The sequence below is a fragment of the Rhinoraja longicauda genome, chromosome 3 (genome assembly GCF_053455715.1).
Source record: "Rhinoraja longicauda isolate Sanriku21f chromosome 3, sRhiLon1.1, whole genome shotgun sequence".
NCBI classification, from domain to species: Eukaryota; Metazoa; Chordata; class Chondrichthyes; order Rajiformes; family Arhynchobatidae; genus Rhinoraja; species Rhinoraja longicauda.
Window position 1 is genome coordinate 58,999,590 of NC_135955.1, and position 17,707 is coordinate 59,017,296.

Consider the following 17,707-nt stretch of genomic DNA (forward strand, 5'->3'; position numbering starts at 1 on the left):
TGAAGAAAGACTGGATAGACTCGGCTTGTACTCGCTGGAATTTGGAAGATTGAGGGGGGATCTTATAGAAACGTACAAAATTCTTAAGGGGTTGGACAGGCTAGATGCAGGAAGATTGTTCCCGGTGTTGGGGAAGTTCAGAACAAGGGGTCACAGTTTAAGGATAAGGGGGAAGTCTTTTAGAACCGAGATGAGAAAGTTTTTTTTCCACACAGAGTGGTGAATCTGTGGAATTCTCTGCCACAGAAGGTAGTTGAGGCCAGTTCATTGGCTATATTTAAGAGGGAGTTAGATGTGACCCTTGTGGTTAAAGGGATCAGGGGGTATGGAGAGAAGGCAGGTACAGGATACTGAGTTGGATGATCAGCCATGATCATATTGAATGGCGGTGCAGGCTCGAAGGGCCGAATGGCCTACTCCTGCACCTATTTTCTATGTTTCTAACTTCAAATAGCCTTTGCTTTCCCTCACTCTCCATCCCCTCCCCCTTCCCAGTTCTCCCACCAGTTTTACTGTCTCCGACTACATTCTATCTCTGTCCCTCCCACTCCCCTGACATCAGTCTGAAGAAAGGTCTCGACCCGAAACGTCACCCATTCCTTCTCTCCAGAGATGTTGCCTGTCCTGCTGAGTTGCTCCAGCATTTTGTGTCTACCTTCGATCTACACTCAATACTCTGATGGCCAATGTGCTGAAAGCCTTTTTGACCACCCTATCCACCTGTGACACCACTTTCAAGGAACTATGTACCTGAACAGTTGAAGCAATTCTCAGTCACTTAAAGTTAACAAAGGATCCAGTTTTTTAAGAACAAAAAATCTCATCCTGGTCAAAATGTACTTGTCAATCAACAGGTTAACCATTATTCTGGGATCCTGCTGAATTGGAATTGGCTGCTGCATTTAAATGCATCACAGTTCAAGAGTAACCTGTTCTGTGGAATATGAAAGGCACAAAATAAATGAAAGTTTGACTGGTTCTTTTTGTTTGGTTATTATTCATAAGCTGATGATTTCCCCATGATAGTGATTAATCAGCCCAAGCTTCAGTGCAAATAAAACAATATTCAAGCTGAAACGGAGAATGTTGTACTATGCTTTTGACTGAAAGACCAGGACAGCTGCCAAGGTATTGTTACATAAATATTACCACTAAAAACATCCAGGCTACCAACAGGGCCATGATGAGGAATTCCACAATCATTTTGGGGAGAAACGTGTCTTTGACATAACTTTTCAGGACTCTTCAAGAAACATCAACAGAACATTAAACATCCTCGCCATCGTCACAAAGAATTGGATTTGCCATTTACTTTTTGTTTTCTTTGGCCCATGTCATTTTTAAAAGTTACAAAGAAAGCTTTTGCATCCACACAGAAGCAGCTTTAAATTACTATTAGCTGTAGTACTGGTGGAAACTTGCAATTACATTCAATAGTTTTGAAATAATATGTTACCATATTTTGATTGAAGAAGGATATGGAAGGCTGCTCTGTGTTTTGTTCGTGATGGGGATATGTCCCATTATTTAAAGGAGCAATGTGATCAGTAGGGTGTGAAATTGTTTATTCTCATGATCGTTGGAGGTGAATGACACGACTGCAGATTTTTTCAAGCAAGAATATAAATTGAGCAGTGCTATGTTTCTTGAAATGCATTGTATTTTTAGTGTGGTGCAGTTACATGAGACCAGAGACTTTATAGTATTTTACTTTCTGAGTAAGATATCGTTCTTGGGCCTTTTTACAACCACTGAATGAACCTTACAAGACAGGATGGGAACTTCATAACATCAATGTAACACAGATATCTGTAATATCTGCTTGGTTCTTTCGATTCCAAACAAGCTATCCTCAGCAACTGTCGGTTGCTTTTCTGCTTTGTGTCTCTGCTGGCACTTTGTCAGCCTCAACTCTGAATGAAGAATAGATTTTCTTTCTGTTCATGTCAAGTAGAGTTGGATTCTTGTTACAACATTCTTGTCACTCTGTCCCATTGTGGAGATGGTTTAATCCATGGCAATTGAACAATTGCACAGCTTGGATCGCATGTCATCCACTGACAGCTTTATGTTCTTAACATTTGGACATATTCACCACATTTTATTCTGAGCAAATTTTATGACTCCCTACAAAATGAATCTTTTGCAATTAAACATCACCATCATAATCAAAATGAAGTTATTATAAATTACCTGTATGATTGAGCTGTAGACCATAAAATAAACAAGAACATATAATTTGGAAAATCAAGCTATCAAAATGTATCTGGTTTTGCATTTTACCAGGATTTTGTAGTTGGATCGGAACATTCACAGTACTGAATAATGGATTTTTTTCTAAGATGATCCATGAAGAAAAATAACTAATTTAAATGGTAACACAATGCTTCACTTCAAATTATCAATAAAATAAGTTGGCATGTGATGTTGTAATTGTAGGGTTCACAAACTGCTGCATGACTACATATTAGGTGAATGACACCTCCAGAGATCAGAAGTTGCAGTTATTTGAGGCTTGATCTCTTTTGGATAAGTTCTTATCAGGATTTGAGAATTGGCTGCTTCAGTTAAATGATGTCATTATTGGGCTGCTTTCTCAGGGCATCACTGTCAGAATTTGTCATCTCCATTGAGGAATCTTTGATTGCATTCCAGGCTTTCCTGTTGAAGTGTGAGAGTCAATATTTTCCAGTGCTTCTGTCCAATGTTTTATTTTCTTGATGGTCATGGTGTCTTGGTACTCGTGTTGCTATCATTTGAGGTAGTGTTTATTTGTAGATAGTTGTTGCAGGTTCATTCCCACAGGGACTGCAGTTTACGCAAAAGCCATGTGATATTTGTCACTTTTGTCTGTTTTTTATTAAGCCAACAACCAAGGCCTAATATGCAACAGAAAAACTCTCTACATTGATTACATCTGGTATCACAGCTGGAAGCCTTCCTCTTTCACTACTTGTCTTTTAAAAAGAAAGCTAAATTGGTTTGCGCTGCTAAATGTGAGTGTGATCCAAGTGCCCCTGTCATTGATGCATGGAAATGGGCCCTTTGGCTCACCGAGTCCACACTAACCATCAACTAATCCTACATTAATTTATGTTTTAATTCTCTCTACCTTTCCACCAGATTCTACCATTCACCCACACTCCTTTACGCAAGGAACAATTTACGGTGGCCAATTAACCTACCAACCTTCATGTCTTTGGAGAAAACCAAAGTACCAGAAACTCGCGTGGTTACATAATGAACATGCAGATTCTACATAGATAGCGTTAGAGGTTAGGATCAAATCTACATTTTTGGCGCTGTGAGGTAGTGTATCTAATAGCTGTGCCACTTTATGGAGTATATGAGAATACATTTTTGTCTTTCTGATGTGCCTTTCAAAGAGCAAATGGCTCTGTGTCATTTCCGTATTATCCATATTCATTTCTGGATTATCCGTTTTTCTTTCTGAACAAAAATATATTTTATATGTAAATTTCCTCATGAGCGAATGGGTGCATTTGGAGGCAAAATTCAGGAGGGATGGGAATAGTATTACTGGACAAAATTAGTAATCATGCCAAAATTAGTGTAATATGTGGTTTAGATGGCTGAAGGATTAACATATATATACTAAAACCCACGTTTGTTTGTTTGTTTGTTCCTGAACTACAGCCAAAATGGGACACGATAGCACGACAATTTTAGGCCCACCTTACTCACCGTCGTCCCTTAGGTGCTAATGGAAGAACTTTCATTGAAGTCGGTGTTATATTTTTAAAGTTACTCACATTTTAAAGTTTAAATCTATCTCCAAGGGAGGGAGGGGGTGGAGGGAAGGAGGAGGGAGGATAAGGGGGGTGGAGGGGGAGGGGGAGGTGAGGAGGGAGGGGAAAGGGGGAGGTGGGGAGGGGAGAAGGGAGGGAGGGAGGAGAGGGTGCTGCACCAATGCTGGAGAGGTTTGGGCCCAACGGGTCCACTTGGTCTAGTCATTTATACAATCCTGATGTTGACATCTCTTATTTAGCCTTTGCTTTCAACTCTTGTGGATCTTTTTTAATTAAGTTATATACTGTATTGAACAATTGTAATAATTTGATTTGTTTAAGTTTTGTACATGTTACAATTAGGCTTTACAATATTTCATATGTAGGGACTAAATTAAAAAATGAATTTGGAGAGAGGTGCAATAGTGTTTCCTTATAAAAATTAGGTTTTGCAGTGCAGGGTTTTGAGTGCAAATCAGCTAATGAATTGCAACAGGAAAATCTGCAAAGTGAAAAATTTGAGGTCCATACTAGGATATGTATTTTATAGCTTCCAAATCCGCTCACTGTGGTGGTCTGTTGCCAGATCTTAAAGCTTTTACTGCCAGATTGTGTTAGTTGACAGACCTGGTAACACAACGTGAAATAAAATTGCTCAGTATGACTCCACTTTGCTTTGCTTCATTTCAAGGTCTGTTGTGAATATACTGCAGCAAATGTGCAATTTAAATAGGTGAACCACGCAGCTGCACAACAAGGACACTTGTAATATCACAATGTCATGGTAGTTCTGCATGCAGTTATCACCTGGTAGTACTGATGAAATCTTGTGACATGCAATTAAAGAAGTGTGACTATACCAGGACTTGGCTAATAATATTGTAACCCAGCAGGCATCTTTTTCTTCAAAAGATGGTGACTTCTGTTTTCTTCAGAACTGGACAGTTTTTTTGTAGTGGTGACAAAAATGCAAACCGGAAAATAAATGCAATGGCTGTCAAATTATATTTTCTCTAGTTTGGAATCATAGGCCCTTCAGCCAACTGAGTCTATGCCAATCATCAAGCACATACTTGAACTAATTCTATATTAATCTCATTTTACTGTCCCACATTGCCATTAACTTTCACTCCCCACCCCAATTTTCTACTAGTCACCTGCACACCAGGGGTAATTTTTTGTGCACAACCTACTGAGCTGCAGGGAACCCATGCAATACGAAAACATGCAAATTCCATGCAGATGACATTAGAGACCAGGGTCTAACCCACCGCGTCAAAGCTGTGATGTGCCATTGCACTACCTGAAGTTCATGAAAGAGACTTTTAAAGTCCTTTAAAGATCTATCAAAGGTAGTAAGGGTGGTAGTGAAAGCTCTTGCTTCGCTGGCCTTTAGTCAGGGAATTGAGTATAATAGTTGGGACATTATGTCACAGTTGCACAAGATACACGGTGTATGGTGTGCAGTTCTGGTTGTCCAGCGAGAAGAAGGATGTTATTAGGCTGGAAAGCATGCAGAAATTATTCATATGGATTTTGCTGGTTTTGGATGGCTTGAATCAAAGAAAAACTGGGGCTGTTATCCCGGGAGTGAAGGAATTTGGCAGGTGGTTTCATTAAGGAAAACAAATTATAGACAATAGACAATAGGTGCAGGATTTAGATTTAGAGATACAGCGCGGAAACAGGTCCTTCGGCCCACCGGGTCCGCGCCGCCCAGCGATCCCCGCACATCAACACTATCCTACACACACTAGGAACAATTTTTACATTTTACCCAGCCAATTAACCTACATACCTGTACGTCTTTGGAGTGTGGGAGGAAACCGAAGATCTCGGAGAAATCCCATGCAGGTCACGGGGAGAACGTACAAACTCCATACAGATGGCGCCGTAGTCAGGATCGAACCTGAGTCTCCGGCGCTGCATTCGCTGTAAGGCAGCAACTCTACCGCTGCGCCACCGTGCTGGAATCACCTTCGAGCCAGCACCACCATTCAATGTGATCATGGCTGATCATTCTCAATCAGTACCCCGTTCCTGCCTTCTCCCCATACCCCCTGACTCCGCTATCCTTAAGAGCTCTATCTAGCTCTCTCTTGAATGCATTCAGAGAACTGGCTTCCACTGCCTTCTGAGGCAGAGAATTCCACAGATTTACAACTCTCTGACTGAAAACGTTTTTCCTCATCTCCATTCTAAATGGCCTATGCCTTATTCTTAAACTGTGGACCCCTCGTTCTGGACTCCCCCAACATTGGGAACATGTTTCCTGCCTCTAACGTGTCCAACCCCTTAATAATCTTATGTTTCGATAAGATCCCCTCTCATCCTTCTAAATTCCAGTGTATACAAGCCTAGTCGCTCCAGTCTTTCAACATATGACAGTCCCGCCATTCCGGGAATTAACTTAGTAAACCTACACTGCACGCCCTCAATAGCAAGAATATCCTTCCTCAAATTTGGAGACCAAAACTGCACACAGTACTCTAGGTGCGGTCTCACTAAGGCCCTGTACAACTGCAGAAGGATCTCTTTGCTCCTATACTCAACTCCTCTTGTTATGAAGGCCAAGATTCCATTGGCTTTCTTCACTGCCTGCTGTACCTGCATGCTTTCTTTCAGTGACTGATGCACTAGGACACCCAGATCTCGTTGTACGTCCCTTTTTCCTAACTTGACACCATTCAGATAATAATCAGCCTTCCTATTCTTTCCACCAAAGTGGATAACCTCACACTTATCCACATTAAACTGCATCTGCCATGCATCCGCCCACTCACACAACCTGTCCAAGTCACCCTGCAACCTCATAGCATCTTCCTTAGAGTTCACACTACCACCCAGCTTTGTATCATCTGCAAATTTGCTAATGGTACTTTTAATCCCTTCATCCAAGTCATTAATGTATGTTGTAAATAACTGTGGTCCCAGCACCGAGCCTTGCGGTACCCCACTAGTCACTGCCTGCCATTCTGAAAGGGACCCATTTATCCCCACTCTTTGCTTTCTGTCTGTCAACCAATTTTCTATCCATGTCAGTACCCTATCCCCAATACTATGTGCTCTAATTTTGCCCACTAATCTCCTATGTGGGACCTTGTCGAAGGCTGTCTGAAAGTCGAGGTACACCACATCCACCGGCTCTCCCCTGTCAATTTTCCTAGTTACATCCTCAAAGAATTCCAGAAGATTAGTCAAGCATGATTTCCCCTTCGTAAATCCATGCTGACTCGGATCGATCCTGTTACTACTATCCAAATGCTCTGCAATTTCGTCTTTTATAATTGACTCCAGCATCTTCCCCACCACTGATGTCAGACTAACTGGTCTATAATTTCCCGTTTTCTCTCTCCCTCCTTTCTTAAAAAGTGGGACAACATTAGCTACCCTCCAATCCACAGGAACTGATCCTGAATCTATAGAACATTGGAAAATGATCACAAATGCGTCCACAATTTCTAGCGCCACCTCCTTAAGTACCCTGGGATGCAGACCATCAGACCAAACAAATTAATGAGGGGCATAGATAAGATGAACAATCAGTCTTTTTTCCAAGTTGCACAGTTTCATGGTGAGAGAGGAAAGATTTAAAGGGGTGCTGAAAAGTATCTTTTTCACACAGGGTGGTGAGTAAATGGAATGAGCTGCCAAAAGTAGTAGGAAAAGCGGGTTACAACTTTTAGAGATATTTGGGTAGGGACATGGATAGGGCATGTCTGGAAGAATATGGGCTAAACGCAGGCACATGGAACCTGCTCAGGTTGGCAACTTGGTCAGCGTGGACAAGTTGTATAACTCTTATAGCTTTGTGACCACGATTGAAGAGGAAGAGAATTAATACAATTGAAGGCTCCAATGATGCAAAGGTTAGTGAAAAACAAATCTGCTAAAAAGGAAAAATATTGAGTACATGCAATCATAATTGTATTTGAATTTCATTGGAATATTATAAAAAATCTGATTTGATCTGATAATAAATATTATGGACAAGCGGGAAGCTCAGGATGCTGTGAATGAGTTTATCACCTAATCTGTGTTTTGATCACATCTTCAAATACCAAATACAAATAACATTGTCGCTATCAAGAGCAAGGAGTGGTGTGAAAGGTGTTTACACGAACACGTGAAGGAAGTTTGTGTGGAGCTTGGGAAGGGCTTCCCCTTCTATTTTCCCATGGTCTGTTCTGTAGAAGTCATTCAGATGGAATATTTTTGTATTCGGAGGGCTGAAATACTGAGTGTTTTTTGGTGCTTTTTACTGGTGCTGTAACTAACATCCCGAATGTTTCCAGTTTTCGCTACTTTTGTTTCCAATTTCTTTTGATCTGGATGAACTTTTGGTCCTGGTCAGTTCCTATTTTGGTATAAAACCAGCACTGAAGAGTACTGACATTTCCTGATGCCATGCTTATGAAATCTGACCAACTTGGGTTATATGAGAATATTATTTATTACGACAGTCTACTAATGTATAATCAAATGTTTCTAATATTCCATTATCATGATGAGCAATGTTATTTAAATAGGAATTTAAGTTTTGCTGTTGACTTTTTACAGATCAACTCCTTACATTTCTGTTGGAGCTTATTTTTATTTAGGTTAACTGTGTTAATTTTTTTATGTTTATTTTTCCCCCAAAATATTTATAAAGCAAAAATTTGAAAATGTTTTTCATTTTGTATTGTGGGATCAGCTACTTATTGGTTTTTTTTTCCTCCAGTTTTTGATACTTACAGCGCCCTGAATAATGTTTGGGACAAAGACCCATCATTTATTTATTTGCCTCTGTGCTCCACAATTTGAGATTTGTAATAGAAAAAAAATCAGATGTGGTTAAAGTGCACATTGTCATATTTTATTAAAGGGTATTTTTATACATTTTGGATTCACTATGTAGAAATTACAGTTGTGTTTATACATAGTCCCCCCATTTCAGGGCACCATAATGTTTGGGGCACATGGCCTCACAGGTGTTTGTAATTGCTCAAGTGTGTTTAAATGCCTCCTTAATGCAGGTATAAGAGAGCTCTCAGCATCTAGTCTTTCCTCCAGTCTTTCCATCACCTTCGGAAACTTTTATTGCTGTTTATCAACATGAAGACCAAAGTTATGCCAGTGTAAGTCAAATAAGCCATTAAGAGACTGAGAAATGAATAAAACTGTTGGAGATATCAGCCAAACCTTAGGCTTACCAAAATCAACTGTGTGGAACATCATTAAGAAGAAAGAGAGCACTGGTGAGCTTACTAATCGCGAAGGGACTGGCAGGCCAAGGAAGACCTCCACAGCTGATGACAGACGAATTCTCTCTATAATAAAGAAAAATCCCCAAACACCTGTCCAACAGATCAGGAGTCGGGTGTGGATTTGTCAATGACCACTGTCCACAGAAGACTTCATGAACAGAAATACAGAGGCTACTCTGCAAGATGCAAACCATTGGTTAGCTGCAAAAATAGGATGGCCAGGTTACAGTTTGCCAAGAAGTACTTAAAAGAGCAACCACAGTTCTGCAAAAAGGTCTTGTGGACAGATGAGACGAAGATTAACTTATATCAGAGTGATGGCAAGAGCAAAGTATGGAGGAGAGAAGGAACTGCCCAAGATCCAAAGCATACCACCTCATCTGTGAAACAAGGTGGTGGGGGTGTTACGGCCTGGGCATGTATGTATGGCTCCTGAAGGTACTGGTTCATTTATCTTTATTAATGATACAACTGCTGATGGTAGCAGCATAATGAAATCTGAAGTATATAGACACATCCTATCTGCTCAAGTTCAAACAAATGCCTCAAAACTGATTGGCAGGCAGTTCATTCTACAGCAAAACAATGATCCCAAACATACTGCTAAAGCAACAAAGGAGTTTTTCCAAAGCTAAAAAATGGTAAATTCTTGAGTGGCCAAGTCAATCACCCGATCTGAACCTAATTGAGCGTGCCTTTTATATGCTGAAGAGAAAACTGAAGGGGACTAACCCCCAAAACAAGAATAAGCTAAAGATGGCTGCAATACAGGCCTGGCAGAGCATCACCAGAGAAGACACCCAGCAACTGGTGATGTCCATGAATAGCAGACTTTAAGCAGCCATTGCATGCAAAGGATATGCAACAAAACATTAAACATGACTACTTTCATTTACATGACATTGCTGTGTCCCAAACATTATGGTGTCCTGAAATGGGGAGGACTATGTATATTAACACTGCTGTAATTTCTACATGGTAAAACCAAAATGTATAAAATTGGCCTTTATTAAAATCTGCCAATGTGTACTTTAACCATATGATTTTTTCTATTACAAATCTCAAATTGTGGAGTACAGAGGCAAATAAATAAATGATGGGTCTTTGTCCCTAACATTATGGAGGCACTGCAAATACTAAAATTTAACCAATTTAACTTGATGGGATTTAACTCAGGTTATTGAGTGAGGCAAGAGACGAGATTGCGGAAGCTTTGTCGAAGATCGTTGCATCTTCACTAGCCATAGGCAAGATCCTGGGGACTGAAGAACAATTAATGTTGTTCCTATTATTTAAAAGGGAAATAGAGATAGTTCAATTAATTATTTGCCAGTGAGCCTCGTGTAAGTGCTTGGGAAGTTATTGAAGAGGACACTACGGGATAGGATTTGCTCACATTTGGAGGGGAATAGGTTCATTAGAAATTGTCAACATGGCTTTGTACACAGCAGGTCATTTCTTACTAACTCGATGGTGATGAAGGTGATCAATGAGTGTAGGGCGGTGGATGTTTCTACATGGACTTTAGTAATGCATTTGATAAAGACCCCATGGTGGGTTGATGCAGAAGATTAAGATGCATGGGATTAACAGTGATTCAGTTGCATAGAAAGGCTGACCCTGGCAAGACAACATTTTTTGTTACAAGTTTAACCAAGCAAATATCCCACTTAAGGTGTTTCAACAATGAACAACATCTAATTTTTTGTACGAGCCTGTGTTAGTCTTAGTCATTTCTATGGTTAAAATTTTCTGTTTGTTTAAACCAGTAATGTCTGGGTGATATGCAGCAAAATAACAAGATCCAGAAATATTACACATGTCCAAAGCGAGCAATTCATGCTTCCTCCAAATGTTGACAGATATTTACCTCACAATCTAGCTCTTTCCTCATTCATATTTGAGATGAATAGATTTTTGGACACAAGGGGCTTGAAGTATGGGTATCATGCAGAAATGTGAACTTAAGGTTCAGGATCAGATACAATCTTTGTGGATAGCAGACCAGGCTTAAAAGGTCTTATCTCCTGTTTCTAGTATATTCTTTCCATTTCAGAATACTATTTCAACAGTATAATTTGGTAATTTAATGATTTAGACTTGTTTTGAAGGCAGACATTATTGTTGACTAGTTGATACAAATGCTCTGTTGGATCATCCGTGGCCAGTAAATTGATTCTTCACTGCTGAAGTAGCATCGAGTGAATGTCAGAGGCAGCCAAGATATTCTCAGTGAAATTTTTGTACTTTGCATATAATGCTGCTGGTTATGCTCTAGCCTTTGATCACAGTGACGGCCTATAACATATTTTGGAGATGATGTGAATAAAATTGTGCAATTTGTGTGCCGTGTTTTGTGTCCACACATTTTACAGAAACTGCTTCAGCACTGGAAATGTATAAATCTTTTAATTCTGAATTTTTTGTCTATCTTTTCACTTGCATTTTTGGAAATCTTTCTTTCAGCATGACCTGAAAGGTAATCTATCACTGCCCTATCAGTGTGGAGGGCAGAGAGCAGCCTACCATGCTCCTTCTGATAGCCATAATATTACTACTTTATTCTGTTCCACTTCCCTATCCATGGCCCAAACTGATACAGAACTGTTAAATATTTTTGCAGATCTCTATCACTCTATGTACTAACAGCTTCAATCCTTTGCATTCTTGAAGATCTGCTGCATCTTCCCTTTCCCTTCCCTTTGAAATGCATGCCTCAGAGTTTCAGAGGCTGATGGTATATTTGCAATGGTGATGCATTTGTAATTGGTGAAACAAAAAGTCAGAATTGGTGGTGTACAGATATCCCTTTGTCATTGTACTACTGGGAGTGGTTACAGAGATGGGAGAAGAGCCAGGGAAGGATTTGAAAACAAGATGTTGAGAACAGGAAAATTGAAACTTAATTGGAAACGAGTGTAAAATTAGCAAGTATAAGGTTAATGGTAAATGGGACCTTGTGCAAATAATCCAAAAGACAGCTGAGCTTAAGTTTATGGAGGATGGGAAGCGGGGAGCAATGGGATGGAACAATCGGGTTTAGAGTGACAAAGGAGGCGTAAGAAACTGCAAACGCTGGAATCAGCCAGAAAAAAAAGAGCTGCAGGAAGAACCCAGTGGGTCAGCATTAAGCTTGAGCCCACTTTTGACTTGCCAATATTTAAGATGGGATCATCTAAAATAAAAATAAGCCAGTAGTTTTCCTGCCCTTCAGTAGTCCCAGCAACTCTGTAATTCTCCATTTTAGGATTTTAGGCGTTTTAGGGGAGGAGTGAGCTGAGCTAGACTAACCACATCATTAAAGTAGTCTAACCAAGAGAGGACAGAAGTTGAGAATTCAGTTAGATGCTCACTTTGTGTCAGAAGGAAGTGCATGAGGTGAGGTGGGCTCTGACGCGTGTGAACACGAGGAAAGCTGGAGGCCCAGATGGTATATCTGGGCGAGTACTAAAGTCTTGTGCTACTCAGCTTGCTCCAGTGCTCACCACAATATTCAACCTCTCCTTGGCAAAGTCCGTGGTCCCTGCATGCTTCAAAAGATCCATCATTGTACCGGTGCCAAAGAATGCCTCTCCAGCGTGTTTAAATGACTACCGACCGGTGGCCCTCACCTCGGTTGTCATGAAATGCTTTGAGAGGCTAGTCAAGAAGCATATCTGCGCCCTCCTTCCTCGCAACATGGACCCACTACAGTTCGCATACCGTCCGAACAGGTCCACGGATGATGCGGTCTCCCAGGTTCTACACACCGCTCTCTCTCATCTGGACAGCCAGGGGGCTATGTGAGGATGCTGTTCATTGACTTTAGTTCAGCATTCAACACAATAGTCCCCAGCAGACTGGTTGAGAAGCTGCTGGAACTGGGGCTTAGCACCCCTCTGTGTGCCTGGGTCCTGGACTTTCTCACTGCCAGGCCCCAAGTGGTCAGGATGGGGGAACACACATCTAGCTCCCTCACCCTGAACATAGGATCCCCCCAGGGCTGCGTCCTTAGCCCCCTATTGTACTCCCTGTACACACATGACTGTAGGGCCAGGTTCAGCTCAAACTCCATCATCAAGTTTGCTGATGACACTGTGGTGGTGGGCCGGATCTCCAACAACGATGAGAAGGCCTACCGGGAGGAGGTGGCTGATCTGGCACTCTGGTGTCAGGACAATAGCCTCCTCTTGAATGTCACTAAAACAAAGGAGCTGATTGTGGACTTCAGAAGGGCTAAACATCCAAGGACGTACACGCCACTGGAGATAAATGGGTCTATTGTGGATAGGGTGAGCAGTTTCAAATACTTGGGAGTCCGCATCGCAGAGGATCTGACGTGGGCAACGCACATTGCCGCACTGGTGGGTAAGGCTAAGCAGCGCCTTTACCACCTTAGACAACTGAGGAAATTCAGAGTGTCGCTGAGGATCCTTCATTGCTTCTACTCTGGGGCTGTAGAGAGCATCCTGTCCGGCAACATTACAGTCTGGTTTGGGAACAGCTCTCCCCAGGACAGGATGGCCCTGCAGAGAGTAGTGCGTTCGGCAGAACGCACCATGGGAACTACACTCGTCCCCCTGCAGGACCTATACATCAGGAGGTGCAGATCCAGAGCAAGCAAGATCATGAGGGACCCCTGCCACCCCAGTAACGGACTGTTCCAGATGCTACGATCAGGCAAACGCCTCCGCTGTCACGCTGTGAAAACGGAGAGGATGAGACGGAGCTTCTTCCCACAGGCCATCAGGACTGTCAACTTTGATAACCCCAGAGACTAAATTTTTGTCGACACTTTTTGTGCTATGTTTAGTAACTTATTAACTTTATTTATATGCTGTAACTGTAATTCTTTTTGTGCACAACCCGCAGGCATTGCCACTTTCATTTCACTGCACATCGAGTATGTGTATGTGACAAATAAATTTGACTTGACTTGACTTGACTTGAGATGCTGGTTTACACTGAAGATAGGCAAAATGCTGGAGTAACTCAGCAGATCAGACAGCATCTCTGGAGAAAAGGTATATCATATCATATCATATCATATATATACAGCCGGAAACAGGCCTTTTCGGCCCTCCAAGTCCGTGCCGCCCAGTGATCCCCGTACATTAACACTATCCTACACCCACTAGGGACAATTTTTACATTTACCCAGCCAATTAACCTACATACCTGTACGTCTTTGGAGACGTAAAAGCCTTTGTGACGTAAAAGCCTTTATATAGTTAATAAGGTTCAATTTGGGGAATATGGTGAGGTCCTCAACATCTTGCCTATAATGAACTAATTAATTCAATCGACGTATTTCCTCTTAGTTACCATTCTGGTGTCTCCAACATATTGCATATCCATGATTTCCACTGTGATTGCTCTGTGTTTTCTGCACTATCCACTGCATCAACTTGGCAAGATTAATTCGACAGTATTTCTTTATCCTGGGCATCCATCATCTAGAAGGACAAAAGCGGAAATCATGAGAATGCCTTAATTTTCATGTTCCTTTCAATGTCTCTTAACCGGAGGTGAAAATAAGTATTGGCCAGTGCTGTTCAGAAAGTGTCTGATACAATCAGTACTAATGGGTTAGGGTTGCAATTGTAGTCATTACTTTCACCACTGCTCATTGTATTCTGGCTTGGACATTAGCCCATTCCTTCATCATTGCTGAGTCCACATCCTGAAATGTCTAAATGAACATCTTTGTCGGACCATTATCAATAGTACATCTTTTTCTTGGCAGTTAGAAATGGCAATGAAAGTAAACATGCTTGAGTAAATCACAACTTAAAAACAAATAGTAGATGACATAGTATAATTTTTGAAATATTCAAAAAGCTAATAATTAGTTCCTCATAGGCTAACTTTTCTCTGTTTAGTGGTAGGTGGGTAATAAATATGGAAATGCTTTCTGACAGAGAAAATAATTGTCAGGAACATTGAACAATATTACAAACTTTACAGGTAGCCAAGTAGGAAATAATTTGCTACATGATTCCATTCTTTCCTATTCGGTGTTCCTTTGTGCTGTGTTCTTTGTTTCACTGAAACATTTCTCATGCATCGCTCACCCGATCCTGCTCAACAACCTGAGGGTTTCACTTATTGTAAGGAACGCTCAGAATCCTTGGGCAAGGGGATAGACTGTGACACCGCTTCAGGATCAAAGTGTCAGTGAGCTTTGATGAAATGGTCGTGGCTCAATTTTGCTCTCCTGGCCTGGAATACTTGATTATAAAATGCCATTCCCATTATCCACAAAGAGAATTGACCTCTTCCATGTTGTCAGTGGTCTACATATCACCCTAAGCCAACACCAAGACGGCACTGGATTACCTGTACTCTGTTGCCAACTCCCTTGAAACAGCAAACCCAGATTCCTATTCATCATCGCCAGGGACTTTAATCAAGCCAACTTCAGGAATGTCCTCAAATAACATCAGCATGTCTCCTGTCCCAGGTGGGGTGTGAGCACTCTGGACCACAGCTATGCCACTATTATTTGTGCCTATCGCTCCTTCTCTCGCTCTCCTTTTAACCAGGCTGATTATCTGTCGGTGCTACATCTGCTGGCTTGGAAACAAATTTTGAAGTGTGACATATCTAGGAAGACAGTACTACAGTAGTGGGCTGAGGAGGCTGAGAGTTTACTTCAGAACCATCTTGTGTCTGGACTGGAATATGTTCAAGACCATTTCGACCAGCCTTAATGAGTGTATCAGAGATGTCATCCGGTTTCATCAAGAAATTGATTGGGTATTGGGGTAGGATAGGGTATAGACATGGATAGAGAATTGGTTGGCAGACAGGAAACAAAGAGTAGGAATAAACGGGTCCCTGTCAGAATGGCAGGCAGTGGCGAGTGGAGTGCCACAAGGCTCTGTGCTGGGACCGCAACTATTTACAATATATATTAATGATTTGGATGATGGAATTAAAAGTAACACTAGCAAATTTACAGATGACACAAAGCTGGGTGGCAGTATGAACTGCAAAGAGGATGCTAGGAGGTTGCAGAGTGACTTAGACAGGTTGAGTGAGTGGGCAGATGTATGGCAGATGCAGTATAATTACAGTATAGCAAAGGGGATTACAGAGGCATGAGGCAGGAGCTGGCCAGAATTGACTGGAAGGAGGCCCTCGCAGGGAAGACAGTGGAACAGCAATGGCAGGTATTCCTGGGAATAATGCAGAAGTTGCAGGATCAATTTATCCCAAAGAGGAGGAAAGATTCCAAGGGGAGTAAGAGACACCCGTGGCTGACAAGGGAAGTCAAGGACGGCATAAAAATAAAAGAGCAGAAGTACAACAAAGCAATGAAGAGTGGGAAGCCAGAGGATTGGGACTCTTTTAAAGAGCAACAGAAGATGACTAAGAAGGCAATACGGGGAGAAAAGATGAGGAACGAGGGTAAACTAGCCAATAATATAAAGGAGGATAGTAAAAGCTTATTTAGGTATGGAAAGAGGAAGAAAATAGTCAAGGCAAATGTGGGTCCCTTGAAGACAGAAGCGGGGGAATTTATTATGGGGAAACAAGGAAATGGCAGACGAGTTGAACTGGTACTTTGGATCTGTCTTCACTAAGGAAGATACAAGCAATCTCCCAGATGTTCTAATGGCCAGAGATCCTAGGGTGACGGAGGAACTGAAGGAAATCCACATTAGGCAGGAAATGGTGTTGGGTAGACTGATGGGACTGAAGGCTGATAAATCCCCAGGGCCTGATGATCTGCATCCCAGAGTACTTAAGGAGGTGGCGCTAGAAATTATGGATGCATTGGTGATCATTTTCCATTGTTCTATAGATTCAGGATCAGTTCCTGTGGATTGGAGGGTAGCTAATGTTGTCCCACTTTTTAAGAAAGGAGGGAGAGAGAAAACGGGAAATTATAGACCAGTTAGTCTGACATCAGTGGTGGGGAAGATGCTGGAGTCAATCATAAGAGACAAAATTGCGGAGCATTTGGATAGTAGTAACAGGATTGTTCCGAGTCAGCATGGATTTACGAAGGGGAAATCATGCTTGACTCATCTTCTGGAATTCTTTGAGGATGTAACCAGGAAAATTAACAGGGGAGAGCCGGTGGATGTGGTGTACCTTGACTTTCAGAAAGCCTTTGACAAGGTTCCACATAGGAGATTAGTGGGCAAAATTAGAGCACATGGTATTGGAGGTAGGGTACTGACATGGATAGAAAATTGGTTGACAGACAGAAAGCAAAGAGTGGGAATAAATGGGTCCCTTTCAGAATGGCAGACAGTAACTAATGGGGTACCGCAAAGCTCGGTGCTGGGACCGCAGCTATTTACAATATACATTAATGACTTGGATGAAGGGATTAAAAGTACCATTCGCAAATTTGCAGATGATACAAAGCTGGGTGGTAGTGTGAACTGTGAGGAAGATGCTATGAGGTTGCAGGGCGACTTGGACAGGTTGTGTGAGTGGGCGGATGCATGGCAGATGCAGTTTAATGTGGATAAGTGTGAGGTTATCCACTTTGGTGGTAAGAATAGAAAGGCAGAGTATTATCTGAATGGTGTCAAGTTAGGAACAGGGGACGTACAACGAGGTCTGAGTGTCCTAGTGCATCAGTCACTGAAAGGAAGCATGCAGGTACAGCAGGCAGTGAAGAAAGCCAATGGAATGTTGGCCTTCATAACAAGAGGAGTTGAGTATAGGAGCAAAGAGGTCCTTCTGCCGTTTTACAGGGCCCGAGTGAGA

The 17,707-nt window shown here is 41.7% G+C and overlaps 1 protein-coding gene across 1 annotated transcript in view; it reads left to right on the forward strand.

Annotated features, from left to right (window-relative positions):
* LOC144592031 (guanine nucleotide-binding protein G(q) subunit alpha-like) overlaps window positions 1–17,707 on the forward strand; it is a 153,412-nt gene that overhangs the window by 29,488 nt on the left and 106,217 nt on the right.